Source organism: Schistocerca piceifrons, chromosome 1 (assembly GCF_021461385.2).
Source record: "Schistocerca piceifrons isolate TAMUIC-IGC-003096 chromosome 1, iqSchPice1.1, whole genome shotgun sequence".
Classification (NCBI taxonomy): Eukaryota; Metazoa; Arthropoda; class Insecta; order Orthoptera; family Acrididae; genus Schistocerca; species Schistocerca piceifrons.
Genome location: NC_060138.1, coordinates 949,195,034 through 949,208,820, shown reverse-complemented (window position 1 = coordinate 949,208,820; position 13,787 = coordinate 949,195,034).

Sequence of the window (13,787 nt, the reverse complement as noted above, 5' to 3'; positions counted from 1 at the left end):
GAGCATGTATGCCCATAATTGTATTCCCCATGTACAATGTCCGCACGGTCGAATATATACTACACCACACGTTCCGCTGACTTACCTTGCAGAAACGCTAGTATTATTTGCCACTTCTTTCTCACTCTGCGAGATTCCTTGGGTTCCTTTCTGACGAAATGTCAACTTCGGCAACTGTTGCTGTAGACATAATGTAATGTTGGCTTCATTTATCGTTACCATGCTCTGCTTTGTATCAAAAACACTAGCACTGTAGCACTGTTTTGAATTACTCATCAACTAAGCAGATTAACTACGTTCAAGCTGTGCTCACCATTGGATACCTGCAATCCCGCCCCTGTTGCTATTGGCAGCCAATATTGCGGCTGCATGGTAACCAATATGTGGGGAGTCGATTGCCGTTAGCATCATTGGCCTTTTTCAACCGCGCAATGAAGGGATTCCTTGTGGCATGAACAAATGTGTTCCCTCCTTCTCTTTGGACGTGATTAATAAATTACTTATCATATGCTCTTACTTTGCGCTTTATTATTCGATTAAGGCGATCAAAGATTCATTGTGCCCACCCACACAACCGGTTTCTTCTATGCCTTGCGCAAACTTTTGCAAAATATGTAACCTGAATATCGTAACTTTTTAATAATTCGTCAACTCTGATCTTCATGTTAGTAACAATACTTGTTTCTTGCTCCTACAATACGTATGCTTTTGTTTGTTTTATCTGTGATGTTCGACTCTTTGATCATATTTGGCTGCGTGTATACAAGCGCAGAGGTTTCACGCAGGCTTTTCCACTGTCTTATCCACCATAACCGTCCTCGACCTTAAAGTTCTTGTCTGAACAACATAGCAGAAACACCCGTTCCCATCAGAGCAAAATTCCTTTCTGTGCCACTCCGTCGTTCAGCCACTTTTTTCGAAGTCTTGCTCAGAAACAGTGCCCCGACTCTGAAAAAACCTACCACGTTATGTTAGAGAACTGAATAACATCACCAGTTTCAGAAGGCAGTTAACAACACACCTATTAAAGCAACAATAATGACTACCACTGTCCCTGTATTTACTCGTTACCCTTCTTTCCAACTAGATCTTCCTCATTTCCCAGTATTCTTGGCTCGAGCAGTCTCCTTAAATTTCCTTTTTCCAGAACTCTCTATATCGGAAAGTATCTATTTTGAACACCTATAAATACTTTTTATATCTGCCACTACCAATATCGTTACTAATGTCGTTATTATTACCATTATCATTATTATTACTATTATCACTATTAGTGGCAGAAGCAGATGTAGTAAAAGTACTTACAGTTTTAACTTCATTAGTTCTCAGTCAGTATTATTTACTCACATTGTCACTATAGATACTCATATAATTTTAATACTATTTGTCACATTAAAATTGTTATTTCTTAGGTAATTATGGTGTAAAAAAGGTAATGTGTGTGTGATAACCTTGTTTCGATGTAAGAGGGGTTGATGACCCAGATGAAATAAATAAATAAATACAGTATAAATAGTAACAATAATGTCAAGTAAACATCATTAAGTTCTTCCAAATTTTACTGATTACATCCCTTCACAATTAAAAACTACATTTTCATCATTTTCGACCACCTTCATCCCCTTCTCCAACCCTCTCCCGCTCTGAAATCAAGGGCCTTGTTGCACAGTTGACCAGAAGTAAGTGATTGTAAACAGGCACGCTTCAGACTAACCGATACCATAGAGGTGTATACAATGCCAATCTAAAGTCGAAATATCTATGACGGCGTCTATATCCGTTGGACATTAATGTATAACATTTACATGTACATCTGCATCTACATGGGTACTCTGCAAATCATACTTCAGTGTCTGGCAGAGGTTTTATCAAACCACCTTCAAAATAATTATCTATTATTCCACTCTCGAAAAGCGCGCAGAAAAAACACCTATATCTTGCTGAGCGATCTCTGATTTCCCTTATTTTATTGTGGTGATCTTTTCTCCTCATGTAGGTCGGCGTCAGAAAATTTTTCGCATTCGGAGAAGAAAATCGGTGATCAAAATTTCGTGAGAAGATTCTTCCGTGACGGAAAACGTCTTTGTTTTAATGGTGTCCATTCCAAATCCCGTATCACGTCTGTGACACTCTCTCCCCAGTTTCGCGATAATACAAAACTTGTAACTCTTCTTTGAACTTTCTCGATGTAAATCCTACCTTGTAATGTCCCCAGACAGTGCAGCAGTACTCTAAAAGAGGACGGACAAGTGTTGTGTAAGCATTCTCTTTAGTAGATCCGTTACATTATCTAAGTGTTCTGCCAATAAAACGCAGTTGTTGGTTTACCTTCGACACGACATTATCTATGTGTTCTTTCCGATTTATATTGTTCTTAACTGTAATTCCTAGGTGGTTAGTTGAATTTACGGCCTTTAGATTAGACTGATTTATCGTGTAACCGAAGTTTAACGGATTCCTTTTAGCACTCATGTGGATGACGTCACACTTTTCGTTAATTAGGTCCAATTGCCAATTTTCACACCATTCAGATGTCTTCTCTAAATCTTTTCGCAATTTTTTTTTGTCTTCTGATTACTTTACTGGACGATAAATGACAGTATCACCTCCAAACAACCTAAGACGGCTGCTCAGATTATCCCCTAAATTGTTTATCTAGATGAGGAACGGCAGAGGGCCTGTAACATTACTCGATTTCTTTCCGCCAATTAGTACGAACTATGACCTCTCTGGCAGGAGATCACGATCCAGTCACACAACTGAGATGATATTGCATAAGCAATCAATTTCACTATAAGCGACTTGTGTGATACAGTGTGAAAAGCCTTTTGGAAATTTAGAAATACGGAATCAATTCCTTGTCAATAGCACTCAACATTTCATGTGGGTACAGAGATTGTTGTGTTTCACGAGAACGATGTTTTCTAAATCCGTGTTGACTGTATGTCGGTAGACCGCTCTCTTCGAGATAATTCATAATGTTCCAATACGGTATATGTTCCAAATTCCTGCTGCATATGGACGTTAATGATATGGCCCTTCAATTTAGTGGATTACTGCTACCATCGTTCTTGAATATTGGTGTGACCTGTGCAGTTTTCCAGTCTTTGAGTACGGATGTTTCGTCGAGCGAGCGGTTGTATATGATAAGTATGGCTGATATTGAGCTATTTGAACGAAAAATAGAGATCCAGTGTAGAAAAGCTCCTAGCAGTTTTGCTTCTAGTACCATAGGTGTTCACAATTAGAGTAGCAGACTGCTGCATCCTTGATCCCAGTGCAGAGCCTTCTCTCCAGAAGCACTTAAAGGACTGACTTGCTGTATAAACCTCTGCAACGGACGAGTTATCGTCAACAGTGCCACAGGCGTCACTCCATGAGGTACTGTGAGGAGGTTACACGTTTTATGCAAAGCAATGGCGCAAATGCTTGTCATCTCCGCTCACCTGGTAGGCCAAATCTTGCTAACTTTAGCACCGATAAACTACACTCCTGGAAATTGAAATAAGAACACCGTGAATTCATTGTCCCAGGAAGGGGAAACTTTATTGACACATTCCTGGGGTCAGATACATCACATGATCACACTGACAGAACCACAGGCACATAGACACAGGCAACAGAGCATGCACAATGTCGGCACTAGTACAGTGTACATCCACTTTTCGCAGCAATGCAGGCTGCTGTTCTCCCATGGAGACGATCGTAGAGATGCTGGATGTAGTCCTGTGGAACGGCTTGCCATGCCATTTCCACCTGGCGCCTCAGTTGGACCAGCGTTCGTGCTGGACGTGCAGACCGCGTGAGACGACGCGTCATCCAGTCCCAAACATTCTCAATGGGGGACAGATCCGGAGATCTTGCTGGTCAGGGTAGTTGACTTACACCTTCTAGAGCACGTTGGGTGGCACGGGATACATGCGGACGTGCATTGTCCTGTTGGAACAGCAAGTTCCCTTACCGGTCTAGGAATGGTAGAACGATGGGTTCGATGACGGTTTGGATGTACCGTGCACTATTCAGTGTCCCCTCGACGATCACCAGTGGTGTACGGCCAGTGTAGGAGATCGCTCCCCACACCATGATGCCGGGTGTTGGCCCTGTGTGCCTCGGTCGTATGCAGTCCTGATTGTGGCGCTCACCTGCACGGCGCCAAACACGCATACGACCATCATTGGCACCAAGGCAGAAGCGACTCACATCGCTGAAGACGACACGTCTCCATTCGTCCCTCCATTCACGCCTGTCGCGACACCACTGGAGGCGGGCTGCACGATGTTGGGGCGTGAGCGGAAGACGGCCTAACGGTGTGCGGGACCGTAGCCCAGCTTCATGGAGACGGTTGCGAATGGTCCTCGCCGATACCCCAGGAGCAACAGTGTCCCTAATTTGCTGGGAAGTGGCGGTGCGGTCCCCTACGGCACTGCGTAGGATCCTACGGTCTTGGCGTGCATCCGTGCGTCGCTGCAGTCCGGTCCCAGGTCGACGGGCACGTGCACCTTCCGCCGACCACTGGCGACAACATCGATGTACTGTGGAGACCTCACGCCCCACGTGTTGAGCAATTCGGCGGTACGTCCACCCGGCCTCCCGCATGCCCACTATACGCCCACCCTCAAAGTCCGTCAACTGCACATACGGTTCACGTCCACGCTGTCGCGGCATGCTACCAGTGTTAAAGACTGCGATGGAGCTCCGTATGTCACGGCAAACTGGCTGACACTGACGGCGGCGGTGCACAAATGCTGCGCAGCTAGCGCCATTCGACGGCCAACACCGCGGTTCCTGGTGTGTCCGCTGTGCCGTGCGTGTGATCATTGCTTGTACAGCCCTCTCGCAGTGTCCGGAGCAAGTATGGTGGGTCTGACACACCGGTGTCAATGTGTTCTTTTTTCCATTTCCAGGAGTGTAGTTTGGAGACCAGCGTCACCCCAAGATGTGTCTGTTAATCTTGGCTACGGCAGGCAGCACCTACTAATTACACCGATTATTTGGTGGTGCAATGCGCCTTCGTGGGGGGTGGCTTACTCTCTCCAGGACAGTTATTGAGCTATTTGAACGAAAAATAGAGATCCAGTGTAGAAAAGACGTCATTAACAGCCGGCGAAATCTGATGACTGCTCATAGTGACTTGAAGTGGTATCGTAGATGGATGACTGACCTGCAGGTGGTCGGCGTGTCGTGGCTCTCTTGACCCCTTGAGCATTTTAGTTTAGTTATACGTGGGACGTATTGTTACGACACTACCAGTAGAAGCTTCTAGTCCGAGAATAGTGAAACGGTTACCTTAAGTTTCTGTTTAATTTTCCTCTTTACAAGAAATTTACCACTTTCATCCCTCGAATAATTTTCATTCATGGGAGTCAACATGCTGTAGGACTGCTGGACGTCAAGAACGACATTTTATAGGTAAACAGTTTCTACATCTGATATCACACCTATTAATAAGCATGGACAAAAGAAACACTGGCCTCTCCTCTGTTATATGGAGTCATATACAGATCTTATCAAGCAAAGGCGAAACTGCCGATCCGCAGAAAACAATCTGGAGAAAACACACTGACCCTTCTCATTGTTACCTGTACAATGACTAGTATCTCCGTGTGTTATTGACAGCTCAATGAAGTTAGGCCGCGGAATACTCTCCAGGTGTCGGTTTTGTTGGTGTTGTGCAAAGAAACAGCAATTCATACACTCGACAGTGTGAGAGCCAGCCAGCCGCTACCACGCACCACACACGGGAACTCCTACTCACTCAGCCCCCTTCGCCGCCCCTCTCATTCCCAACCTCGCCACAGGAAAACAAACTAGAGTTTCCATTCCAGACCGCAAGCTGCCTGCCAACGTCCGCAGCTGTTTTTTGTGTGAAAACGGTAGCCTTGAGCCTTGAATATTTTACAAAATTTCTTGTTTGAATTCGACGTGGTTTATATGAACTCGAAGTTTTGTTAAACACAAGTGTTTACGCCAAAAGCAATTATTGTGTTATTAAAGTCTATGTTTTTTTCTAGTTAGAATTCCTCTATCATAAGACCAACGATTCTGAGTCGCTTGTGCGCATGGCCTTGTATACAGGTACCTTTGGTTTTACCGAAACAGGAGACAATGTTTCTTTTTTCGTATTCAGTCTTCTCTCTATTTCCGACATCGTTATCGCTGCAGATTCAACAACCATTTTAATTCTTAAAATCAATCTTTTATATTGCTATCTAATTATTTTTCACGTTATTAGTTTCGATCGAAGCTGATCATTGTCAACTGCAAAAATAAAGTAAGAGAGCTGTGGAATTGTATAAGGAACCTGTCATGTCCATATGGAACTACACGTGAGGGTATTGTGTGACTGATACCATACGGCTCGGAAAGACTCTCCTGTGCCAACTTCTTCACCTCAGAGTACTCCCTACACCCTACCTCCTCAGTTTTTCCCAATGACTCTCTCCACCTCAAATGAAGCAATTTCACGCGTCTAAAGACTCTTCCCTTGTTATGGTCAGCGTTCTACGCATATTATAACTAATTTTAACTTAACTGAAAAACGTAAATCATTTTCTCTGAATTCTCTGCTGATATGAAGAATTTACTTGATACTACTTTTTCCTGCGTGGAACAACATTCTGGGACTATGACTTCGTGACGGTATCAGTATTTGGACTGGGCAGTAATATAAATCGCTGACAAATACTACGCTTGCACAAACAATCATTTAAAGGTGTCAGTTGCCCTTTGGAGTTTTCTGACCAGTGTCATATTTCTTCATCTACGTCAATATTTCTGTCCACAATATATGTACCTGTGACAAACTGAGTAAGTATTGTGGTGGAGTACGTTCAGTTTAGAAATACACTTGATTTCCTGACAGATACACGGCGTTTCTCTCTGGACCACCCCAAATAACGTTTTGACCGGAATCAAAATAAAAAAGCGCACCAATCAGGGAGTGCTTAACTATTAGGAGGACTTCAACCAGCATGGTTGTCTTTCTTCCTACTTTACTCGCTACAAAGATATGAACAGCAGTAAGTCCTTTTTTTTGTAGGTATCGCTCTATATATATTCTATGTGTTTTATTATGTAATCCTCGACCAGTCCTCAAGATCGGTTCACAACCACAACTGTATCACAGTGTACCATGCTCTACGCTCATTCAACTGCCGTGTGAGTATAATTCACACCAACGATGGATATCAACCTGCTCCTCGTTGGTGTGCATTGTACAGTCATAAACCTTGCACTGAAGATGGTTGACTGTATGACCAGTGTCCATATTTCTTGTGTTTCCATTTGCTTACTATCACACCAGTAAGTGTAGGAGTTATTGTATGGCTTTCAATATAGATGCCAATTAATACCAGATAATGCGGTAATAGCTATGACACAGTCTTTACACTGGTAAACTCAAATTTATTACAGTAAATGTCATATCAAAAGCAAGTTTCAACTCTAAATTACATGGTGAAAGTGTTTATACTGGAGTGAGACCTCGGACTGCTATCCTACAATTGTTGTCTCTGTCAACTGAACCCGAAACATCTCAAATATGGACTCAAGCAAAAGTAACAAAAGGTGCGCAAGTGTGTACCCACTCTGACTATACTAGAAATTTCAGTTTATTAGTGAACCTACCAATCATGTGAGGTCATAAGGCACATACTACATGTAGTACGTGAAGTATTGCAAATATTGGTGCTGAACTAGAGTTTGAACTCGGATTTTTCTTTTCGCTGGATTTGACTCCTTGGGGACGATAGAGTTCCATCATTTTGTCGTTTCCCCAAGCTTAAGGATTCCTCGAGATGTCCACGAAAGGCACGTGTCTGAGTTCGAATTCTGGTCTGGCGCAAAAACTGCCTTCACGTCACCAAACAACAGGTGAAAAATAATTTCAGTTTTTAACGTGGCTTCATGCCTTGTCAGCAATAACGATTGGTGTCGGTTTCGATTCCCAGACAGGCACAAAACTTTTCATCACGTTATTTCCAGTTCATACATGACCACATCTCGCTACCGTTGAAATAAATCAGCATTTAACGTTTATCCTTCGTTACAAAACGTTGCCAGCAGGTGCTGGGGTCAAATCCCAGTAAGACAAAACTTTTCTTCTAGTCATTTAAGTTTCAGTTATCTCGCATCTGGGGAACAAAATCGATATCTAACATCTGATTGTGTTTAGTTAACAGTCAGATGGGGTGCATTCTTGCGCTCTCTTTGTTACTTTTGAATGAATCCACATATAAGATATGTTAGTCATCAAGGATAATAGTTGCCGGATAACAGTTCCAAGTCCCGTTCCAGTATAAAAATTTTCGTTACGTAATTTCAAGTTGGTACTTGCTTTCTGGTACGTCATTTACTGTAATAAATTTTAGTTTATAAGCGCTAAAGGTCATGTCATCTCTGTTAACGCTCTTCCTTATAGTGGTATTTATTGGCATCTGGATTGATAAGCGTACTAAGAGATATTTCCTAGTGGCCCTGTATAGTATGCATTTTCTAGACATACGACAGTTCAATAAGGCAACCAGAGGATTTGCAAGAAAGCAACGTTATGTAGCTTACATACGAGAGTAAGAAATATGAAACAAAAAGTATGAGTGCAGTTTAAAAAAGACATTTTTTGGAAGGTACATAGTTACAATGTCCCCCTGGTAGCCAAAGAACAATTGGTTGATACATTTTTTTTTTCGTTTCTAGACAAAAATTATTTGTAATAGACAAGATAAAAGAAACAATCTATAGAATGAAGTTACCAAAATAGGCCTCTAAGGTTGGCTACAAATTTGGATCTACAGACTGTTTCTGTAAGAGTGTGGAAAAATTTAACAGGACATGGAGGATGCTTCACTGAACGATTTGAGGTAGGGTACCTGCGGTTGGAGAAGGCAGCTTAAGGAGTTAATGGGGACAAAATCACATTACTGTGTATTTTTTTATTTAAATTAGTTAGAGTTAACTGCAAATACATCATTAAAACAATGAAAGCACCATTCGTACCGTATCTCACAAAATGTACTTGAACTGACAGCCATCAACCTCAATGCAAGCATGACATCGGCGAACAAGATTGTGACAAATATATCTGGTGTGTTTCGAATCACCTCATAGGACGCTACGATTCTGGCAACTAATTCCATTTCTGTATCCATTGGCGTTTCATACACAAGTCACTTTAGATATCCCCTTAGCAAATAACCAAGGGGATGCATGACAGGTGACGTCGCTGGCCATGGGATTGAACCTCCTCTTCCAATCCAGCACTGAGATGGTTGCGGACGTCCACACTGAAGTGAAGTGAGGCACCGTCATGTTGTATCCATATCACGAACAGCCAAGGGTATGTTGTCCAACAACTCAGGCAGTACTCCCTGCACGAACCTCAGATACCGGTAGCCATCCAAACGGCCAGGTAGAAGATATGGTCCAATGAAATTGTCACCTACAGTGCCGACACAGACATTCACAGCAAAACGTACTTGATGGTGTTACTCTACTATAGCATCAGGGTTTTCCGCATGCCATACATGACTATTATGGCTGTTCGAAACACTATCACGATTAAATGAGGCCTCGTCAGTAAACAGCAGGATTTGGAGGTAATCAGGTCCATCAATCCGTTGTTGGAGCCAGCACTGACACAGTGCGACCCTTGGTGCAAAGTCAGTCACAAGAATTGCATGGACTCGTTTGTGGAGTACTCGCCACACGCTAATATGTGCAGCGCACATTTCCCGCGCAGTACAACGAGTACTTGTAATGAGATCCGTTGCAACACGTTCCAGCACCTCGTCATCAGAATCGGATGTGCGAGTGGTCCGTGTTGCAAATCCCTCGTTTCTTCTTTACAATGAACCGGTCTCCCGCATTCGTCGGTTGAGAGATATAAACACTCGTCTTAACGGATGATGCCTGTAGGGATATCGCTCCCTGTGCAGCCTTTCAGGAGCGAGAGCGGTGCAGCGTACTTACCCATGCACAAGGTGCATATCAGCGAGTTCTCCGAAACTGTGCCGGTACTACTCCATCGTATTGTACTGTACATCTCTTGAATAGCAATGAGTAATAAATGGGACTGTTATTGATTCACAGTACCTTCAGCCTTCGGACAATGTAAATACAAGACCTTATGGGCAAGTCAAGTAAACAAAACCTGCATCGTATGTTTTTGGATGGGGTCCGCCTTTAGCAAAACACACTTTTGTCTTTTATCCCAAACATGTTTCACTGCAGTAGCAGCAGCATCAGTGGGCTTTTAGTTTGTGGCTGTTAAACATAACGAATGTTCATTACTGTCTGTACACATGTAAATATTAGTTTTTAGAACCGTACTTACAATTTTTTAAGAACACATAAAGTTATGTATTCATACCGTTTTACCACACGGTGTGGTTTTCCTGAGGTATTATGTTTTTATAGTGCCTGTTTTCTTTCACAGTTTGTCATGTGCAGCTATATAGAACTTAATGTAGACAAATTATTTAAGCAAAAATTATGATTTGGAAACAGTTATATCTATGCCAGAAATTAATTAATTGTAGGGGGAAGGTTTTGTGTGTGTGTGTGTGTGTGTGTGTTTGTCTGTGTTTGTCTGTGTGTGTGTGTGTGTGTGTGTGTGTGTGTGTGTGTGTGTGTGTGTGTGTGTGTGTGTGTGTGAGCCGGCCGGTGTGGCCGTGCGGTCTAGGCGCTTCAGTCTGGAACCGCGTGACCGCTCCGGTCGCAGGTTCGAATCCTGCCTCGGGCATGGATGTGTGTGATGTCCTTAGGTTAGTTAGGTTTAAGTAGTTCTAAGTTCTAGGGGACTAATGACCACAGATGTTAAGTCCCATAGTGCTCAGAGCCATTTGAACCATTTTTTTGTGTGTGTGTGTGTGTGTGTGTGTGAGTGTGTGTGTGTGTCTATTTACATTATGTTTCACTAACGTCTTCTTTTTTCCTCATCTTCTTCGTTGTGAAGTTCTCTATGTTGAGATGTCACTGTCACTGTTTCACTATTTACCAGCTGTAAAAACAAGATGGCGTACCGTGGAACAGTTGAAGGTGTTCCTGGCGATTCTTTTGAATCTTTCAGAGGTGTATGTACTATTCTGTGAGTATGAAAGGGAGAGAGAGAGAGAGAGAGAGAGAGTAGGTTTCAGGATTTTTCATTATTATTATTATTATTATTATCTGACTGTGAATAACTGTATGTGTGTGTGTGTGTGTGTGTGTGTGTGTGTGTGTGTGTGAAAGGTAACTGGAAGGGGTTGGGGGGAGGTTCTATAGATTGGTGTTATCTAATAATTCTTTGAGGCCAGAGAACAGAGTTCCATTGCAGTGAACTGTGTATTCATTTATTACTTGTTTTCCTTCAACTATAGCTTTTTGTATTTGATAGTTTTCATCAATTATTAGTTTTTGAGGGTGGCTGTTGCTGCATTTGAGAATTTTTCAAGTCAGTATTGATGTTTGTTGGGGTATGTTTCTTGTCCGTAATGCGTTCTGCAAATGTGGAATGATAGCTGTTACTTTTTAATGCTCTTCTGTGTTATGTGTATCTGGTATTAAAGTTTCTGCTTGCCTGTTCTATACAAATCTTCTGTGTTATGTGTATCTGGTATTAAAGTTTCTGCTTGCCTGTTCTATACAAACTGGTATGCAGTCCTGACATGTTGGTTGGTAAATACCAGAAGTGTCGTGTTTGTGCTTGTGTTGATTGCCCTTCGTTTCCTCTGTCTGTCCTGTAGGCTATTTTTAGCCCTTGTTTCTTAAGTACGTTGCCTATTCTGAGGGCTGCTTCGTTGTTGTAGATGAGAGTGAACCATTTATTTGATGTTTGGGTGCTTCTTTCTCATGTGAGCTCATATGTTTGTTCTGTATGTTTGTAAGTTGGTGAGAACAGAACAGTATGTGCGAAATTTTCGAATGTTAGTTGTAAGTAAGCTGAAAAAATAGCTTCAACATTTCGTGACCCTGTCAGCAACTTATAAATATTAATTTTAATTTTAATAATCAACAGTCTCAGTTGCATAGTTTACCTATAATTTACCTAGGTTTCAGTCGGGATAACCCAACCTTCTTCAGAATAACAGTAACTACCGTTTGTCCATAGCGGACATCGTCAAGCTAAAACTACAAACCCATAAATTATGGCCAGACTATAAAACTTATCTGGAATTGCCTCGGTCCCACTTCGCGACTGCGATGCGGCAGCCACGAGTGCTGTACTCAAAAATTAAGCTGAAAACCATTAATGCTAGAGAAGTTTACTTCCATATCTCCTTAAGATGGCTTCTCCGACCCCGGATTCCCTACCTCAAATTGTTCAATGGAGCATCTCTATATCCTGTACATTTTTGTCCGCTGTTATGGAAACACCCCGTATTCTGTAGGTGACCCGTTTTAACAATTTTCCAGAATTTGATTTTGGACGTGTTATAAGCTTTAAGAAGACTGGTGTGTTCATTAGTTTTAGATTTACATTTGTAGCAATACTTTGCGCTTCGTATAAATGTGATTTACTAATGAATATATTAGCAGTAATATTTTAAGTTATATTCAAATTGGTGAGAACGACAAGGCTATGTTGTCGCTTGGACCTTTTGGGGGCCACAATTATTTGCTCTGCAGCGTAGTGTGCGCACCTGTGGAAAATCACCGCCTCTGCGACCCGGTGGCATGCCGCTCGTGTGTAAGGCGGATCTCGACGGCCCAGCTTGTTTCGGATGCTTAATTGGCGTTGGAGGTTGCCAGAAACCATAACAGCCTCCGTTTAAGACCGAAAGCCGGGGAGGGGGGGGCAATTCATGAAACCAGATATTCAGATACAGAGCGAGCTGGTCAGGCGTCAAGGTGTGTGAATCTTTAGGGCGGGAGGGGGGGGGGGGGGAATAAATACAAAATATCAAAAGCAAGACTATTCATATAGAGTAAAGACGGGCGCTTGGAGGCAGCCAGTCAGATGCATTAAAATGTCAATTAGTCATTTCGGAAATAAGATCCGCAAAGAATTTAGGAAGGAAATACATACCAGTTAGCTGGAATATTAGAGGGATTGTAGCTTTCAGCCGATACTGTTCGGCGACAGACGATAGTTAACTCGTAATCTCCACACTACAGTCGCTACTGGCTAAACACAGTGGGTGTATAGAGAGCAGATGGTCATTAGTTCTCGCAAAGTGATTAAGAAAATAACAAAGGGTTCTCTGCAAGGACAATCTGTGGGCCCATTTTCTGGGATATCTCCATAGAAACTCTACTTCAGATGCGAAAGAGATGGAGCAGTTGCAGATGCGGATCATGTATTAGTTCCCAAGTCGGCTGACAACGGAAACAAGCTAGAAAAAAGCATGTTTTTATCATTATATACAATTACACAATGGCACAACACGAGCTAGTTTACAGTCATAAAAAATAAAGCTACAACATACTTTATGGTGAAATGATCACTAAAAAGCAATTCCTACATTCAGTTTGGAAGCACAGACATTATACCCACAATAGTAACAAGGTATTTATAAATACATCTTTAGAGACACAGCTTCAACGAACATACACGATTGACAACAAGTAAGGAAGAGAAAATAAAATAGAAACTGGCACAAATAAACTTCGCCAACCACAGACAGTAGTGCGGCAAAGTTAGTTCCATGTTGCTTTTAATTTATTCAAGATGACAGCTCTGCCTGGGTTGTCCTCCAACCCCCTCTCCATGGGGGAAAATGTGGAAACGTAACATTGTTAACATCACCATTCCAACTCTCCACTGCCCCCTCCCCTCCCAATAGCCACTGGGGATTCTGCGGGAAAAAGAC